Source organism: Macaca fascicularis, chromosome 10 (genome assembly GCF_037993035.2).
Source record: "Macaca fascicularis isolate 582-1 chromosome 10, T2T-MFA8v1.1".
In the NCBI taxonomy this organism is placed as follows: Eukaryota; Metazoa; Chordata; class Mammalia; order Primates; family Cercopithecidae; genus Macaca; species Macaca fascicularis.
Window position 1 is genome coordinate 86131403 of NC_088384.1, and position 5712 is coordinate 86137114.

Genomic DNA, 5712 nt, shown 5'->3' on the forward strand with positions numbered 1-5712 from the left:
CAAATGGAGAGTTCCATCGAAACTGTGCTACAGAGTGAGCTTGGATGGTCCCCGAGACTCTGTGTCCACCTTGTGTATCAACGAGGACAGGAGCCAGTAAGTCTTTAGGGCTGTTTGGAAACATTCTAAATCGAATACAACCCTTTACTATTATTATTAAATTATTATTCACAAGCTCAATGCCAAAAAGAGAGATAACAATGGCATCATCTCTCTAAAGCCTTCCTGACCTACTCAGTAGGAAAGATCATTCCCCTCTCCCTGTCCCCTCCCATCACACACATATCAGTATGTCTTATAGCTTCCAGATGTTTTCTCATATCTGCATGTTTAGGTATCTGTCTCCCTCTGTTAGATATGAGCTTCCTGCAACTAGGACTCACCATTTACTCTTTCCTGCATGCGTGCACTTAGCCCAGGGCCTAGCTAATAAATAAGGACAAACGCTGATCAATGTTTAGCAAGTTCAGGAATCCCCTCCACCTCCAATACTGGAACAAGGTTGCATGTAGGCCTTTTAGAGTCAGTAGATGCATGCAGATCATTTGAGGGATGGGAACTCTCGGAGGGAAACTGGCTGACCCAAGGTTACTCAGTTATTAAGAGGGCTCAGACTAAAAGCAACCCTTTGAACACCCAGTCCAGTGTACTTCCAGCTAAACATTTTCTCGGTTCTATGACACACTGGTTGTATGACTCTGCATAAGACCCTTCGCCTCTCTACCCTGGCTTTCTCACTTATACAAATGGGTAAATTTACATATAGTGCCTACATAATGGGATGATCTGAGCAGTAAATTACTGAACCTGTGTAAAACAGAGCACAACACATAAGAAGACGAAAAAAGTGTGTCTGTCCTGACTGTCATTCAGGCCTAACCATCATCCTCAGTAAAGGGGCATCCACCAACCATCAGCACAGCAGAGCTCATGGTGAAAGGAAAACTCTCCATTCCTGGCTCACACAGTTTTCAACCAGGAAATACCCTGCAACAATCACCTGGGAGAAATGCCTGATCTCCCACCATAAATTGTTCACAGCTTTTTCTTCTCCAAACCCCTATTCACACCTGCAAGTGCACACACAACTCAGCATCAGCAAGGTATGCATGAAGAGGCAGGGAAACCTTTGGAAGAGGATGATCCAGACAGACCTGGTGTCAGGTAACAGTTTTAGCTGTGCAATCCTGAGCAAGTCACTTAATCTCTCCAAGCCTCAGTCTCCTCATCTTTGAAATAGGCATAGTTTTCTTTAAGGATTACCTGAGATAGTTAATAGTCTGGGACTTCATAAATGACTTTGAGGGTAATAATAATTGTCTGATTCTTATTTAACAAAATCCACTTGACAGAATATCAGAAGCTGAAGGGGTCTTAGAAATCACTTAGTCCAGTCCCATCATTATATAGATGGGCACAGCGAGGCCTTGAGGGGAGGCCTGACTGGCCCAAGGTCACATAATAAAGCAGTGGTTCAACGGGACATGGGACCTGGGTCTCCTGACTTTCTACTTAATATCCATGTTGGCCCATTTGATTCTAATTATCTGCTCCCTCCCTCAAACACAGAAAATGGCTAGAATCATTCCTTTCCCAATCCTCCTCCCTTCACAGTCATCTCACACCAGCCAGCACCATCTGGATCCCTTTTTGCCAACATCACCACCCACCCAGGCACATCTGGCCCCTTTTGATCTAGTCAGGAGCCCTAGAGGAGAAGGCAAAGCATCTGTTAATCACCAGCAATAGCAATAATAACAGTAGTTGTAATAGCAATAATAATAACAACCAACAACCTGGACAATGTCCTACACTTAAAATGGCTTTCACCTATACAATCAACACATTCCCACAGTTTCTCCCTAACCTAGCTGGCTTAGGGACACAATTTCCTCAAGTTTGTTTCATTCAACACTTATGGAACACCTATTTTGGGCCTACTCATGGGCCAGAGACTGGAGACACAGAAAGGAAAATGACAGGGTCTCTGCCAAACAGGAATTTAGGGTGGGGGTGGGGGGACATGACAACTTCTTTTGGCCCAAATGGTGCAGCAGCAAAATTCCGCACCCGACCCTATGGATAACCTCCTTTATCATGCTGTCAAAAGGCAGGAAGTATCTGTGGAATAAAGAGGAGTGAGAAAGGCTTGAGTGCTAGGCTGAAAATGACAGCAGGAAGGAAGATAAAGAATCAAAAATACAGGCACCAAATACTTGACTGCCTGGCCTCAGGATGACTCTAGGGAGACACTCCAGGGAGGGCAAGAGAGCCACAGTGGGATTCGTGTGAGATCCGGAAGACCTGATCCTTGCCTTGCTGCCAGCACACAAGATTCTGCTTCTTCTGTTCCATCAGAGACTCCGCCCTTGGATGCCAGGAGTTTCCAAACCCGGTGCTCGGCTACAGGCTTCCTTAGGACCATCATTTGCTAGAATGATGTCACAACCCTTGCAGTGGAAATGTTGCTGCCTAGGCCCTCAGCCTGGTGGCCCAATACACTTCAGCATTCATTACCCCTGGCAGGGACACCATCTGCAGGGGTGTGGAAGAGACAGGCAGGGGAGGGGCAGGAGAAGAGGACTAAAAGCAGCCACCTCTTCTCTTTCCCCAGTCCATCTCCCAAGTCCTGAGTTCCTGAGAACCTACTATGTGCCAGGCACAGGAACTATTTTAGGTGCTTCCACATACATCTCATTTAGTTTTCACATCAGCCCTCTGCGGGGTGTACCCCTAGATTTACAGATGGAGAAACTGAAGCTGGGGGAAGGGAAGTCACTTGGCAGCTCAGGGATGTCAACATAAGACTGTCTGGCACCTCCAGTTCCTTCAGGCCCACAAGGTCAGTGTTTCACTTAAGAAGTCAGAGTTGAAAGAGATCAACTGAGGAAACCCCAGTTATTTCATGGACCCAAATTTAAATTGCCTTAGCAGAGGGGTCCCCCTGACATGTAAAAGCTGCTTGAGTGATATACTAAAATTATACAGATCATTTATTCCAATTCCTGCATTTAACAGATGAGCAGACAGACACCCACGCCTAAAGAATTTTAAGATGGCTACTTGTGGCCAACTAGCAAGTTAAGGGCCTAGAACCCCAATCTCTGGCACTTTTCTTACACAACTCTGCCTGCAGAGATCACCTTTTTCTGAGAAGCTCCTCCAGCCCATCCCGACACCACCAGATGGGCAGAGAAGGCAGAAGAAACAGGCAGCATGTGACCGGCCTCTCCTTCAGTCTGCAGGGTTGGGAAAGGGAATATGGGGCTCCCCAGGCTAGTAGGTGTTGCAAACAGCCCAGCTCCCTGCTGGGGAGTGGAAGGCTTCATATCCCAGGGAAGCTCCAGGGAGATTGAGGCTCAGATCGTCCACTCTAGGACTTACGGGCATTTTTTCCCCCAGATCTACTGCAGGGCCCTGATGCTTCTCAGAGGGAAAGATGGGATGGAAGCAGTCACTGGCACTTGACCTTGGGGTGGGTATGGGGTTCCATTCTTCTCCCATCCCCAGGTACCCCTGCTCCTCCTCCAAGAAGGAAAAGAGAAGCTTAAATGTTTGCCAAATTCCAGAAGAGGAAGACAAATAAAAATTGGGGGGTGGGTTCCCTAAAAACCTGCTAATCGCCCACTTTGGGCATCTTCCCTGCTGCAATCAGCACCCTCTAATTCGTACATTTCAAGGAGGGGGAGGGAGGGAAGCGCTTAAAGGGATGTAGGGGAATGAAGGGAGGGTAAGAATGAGTCACGATTAACCCCTCTTAGGCTGGTGCCCTCCAAGGGATTCTACCGCAGCGAGCGGTTGCAAGCGGCCCCCACCTGCGGCGGTGGTGGGGCCAGCTCCCAGCTCCGCCGCGGCCTCCTCACCTGAGTCCACTCGCCCTCCGCAGCCCAGCCGGCTCGCACCACTCCGGCCCGGCTTGGCGCAGCGCCTCTGCAGTCGCTGCTGCAGCCGCCTGGCCCTGATCAGCGACCTGCGGGGTTAGGAAAAAGAGATAGACCGGGGCGGGTGAGCATGGGCGGGGGACACACGGGCAGCTGAGCCCCCGGCTGCTGACAGCTGGGCCGCTGCAGCCAGAAGGCTTGGAGGGCAGGCTGCCTGCCGGGCGCTCCGTCCCCTCCTCCCCGCGGCCCGCGGCCCCCACCCCACCCCCTGGCACTTGGCACTCTGGACTGCGGCGGGTGCAGCTGGGCGGTGGGCCTGGAGGTCCCCGGGGTCCTTGTCATCACCTGCGGAGGCTTCCATGGCTTCAGCTGCCCTGCCAGGGCCGCCGAATTGCTCTCCCGAGCCCCTGCAGGAGGCGGCTAGCTGGGTGCTCGCCGGGGCTGGGGCTGCCGGGAGGGAGGGGCGGGGAGGGTGAGGTGGATGGAGGGGACCAGCCAGTCGGCGGCTCGCCGGCAGCTGCGTAAGCGGCCCGTCTTTACTTTCCTTCTTAAAGAGATAGTTAGTATCTTGCTCTACAGGGCCTGGGAGCAGAGACAACGAGCACACGGGGAATGGGGGCTCCCACCTACACACCAGCCGGTATTTTGAGCTGGGCGATCGATCGGGCATGGTGGAAAGAGTCTTGGTCAGCTGTGTGACCCTGTGCAAGTCCCTTCACCTCTCTGGGCCTCAGCTTTTTCTTCCATAACATGGGGTGATGATACCAATCTCACTCCCTGGCACATAGTTGGCTCTAGTTAAATAGTAATTTTTATCTAAAAGCCTTTAGGAACATTTTTCATTGCCCAAACCAAGTCTGAGTACCAGGGGTATTTAATGTGAATGGCAAGCACTTGGGCCAGTAAAAATGATAGCAGGAATCTTAAGTGCCTGAAAATGGAAATGTTTTCCTTTGAAGTAGTAAAAAGGTGAATCATTGGAAAGATCTCGGAGAGATAAGCAATCACAACTTAAAATGTTCATTGTGGCTCTTTTCCCTCTGTCTTCCATCTGATATCACAGGGGAAACAACAAGACCAAAAACTCCAAAAAACTGGATTTTCTGCCTAGCCCTTCCATTTCTAGCCATACAACTTTATGTAAGTTAACTCACCTTCTAGGCTTGGTTTCTTATCTGCTTCATGTGTGGGAAGTAGGTGAGTGAGATTGGGCTCCTTCTTTCTGAACCGGCCCTGTCTGATCTGCCATTACTCTGCTCTAAACCATCCAGTGGTTTTCTGTATCGCTCTCCACCACATGCCCTTATCTTACTCCAGCTCTCTGACTTCATCTTACATGGCTCTCCCCATCACTCACTTTTCTCCCATCAAACTCTCCTTCTTGCTGAGGCCTCACTGCTGGGTCTTTGCATTCGCTGTCCCCTTTGCCTAGAGCATACCAGAGAGCCACATGGTTCAATCCGTCCCTTCCTCCAGGTCTCTGCTCAAATGTTACTGTCTCAGGGAGGCCTTCCTTAACCATTCTACATAAAATAGTAACTCCCTCCTCTCCATCTCCTTTGCCCCTAGTTTTGCTATATTGAATTACCAGCTGACATAGTGTATATTTACTATTTGTCATTTGTCACTCCCACTAGAATGTATACTTCATGAGGGAAGGCACTTTTTTTCCCTTGCCATATTTCCAATGTCCAGAGTAGTGCCTAACATAGTAGGAGCTCAATAAATACTGACTAAGCACACATTGTGCCCAGCCCCAGTCTTCTATGGGAACACTCGGCCAGATGCCATCCTGGAAATCTTTTTGTCTTAAGTCTCTTAAGGCTCTTAA

At 49.5% G+C, this 5712-nt stretch overlaps 1 protein-coding gene across 10 annotated transcripts in view; it reads right to left on the reverse strand.

The window, feature by feature from the left end:
• The window catches only part of SNPH (syntaphilin), a 42113-nt gene extending 37789 nt beyond the window's left edge, over nucleotides 1–4324 (reverse strand). For 8 of the 10 annotated variants that reach the window (XM_005568561.5, XM_015457868.4, XM_074004955.1 and 5 more), the window contains exons 1-2: nucleotides 4227–4324; nucleotides 3864–3970 (exon numbers count right to left, since the gene is read on the reverse strand). The gene's annotated coding sequence lies outside the window, so the exon portion shown is untranslated. Of the gene's footprint in view, nucleotides 1–3815; nucleotides 3971–4226 lie in introns of all 10 variants that reach the window. The other 2 variants (XM_045362672.3, XM_045362669.3) reach the window with 1 other exon arrangement.
• Nucleotides 4325–5712: the final 1388 nt, after the last annotated feature.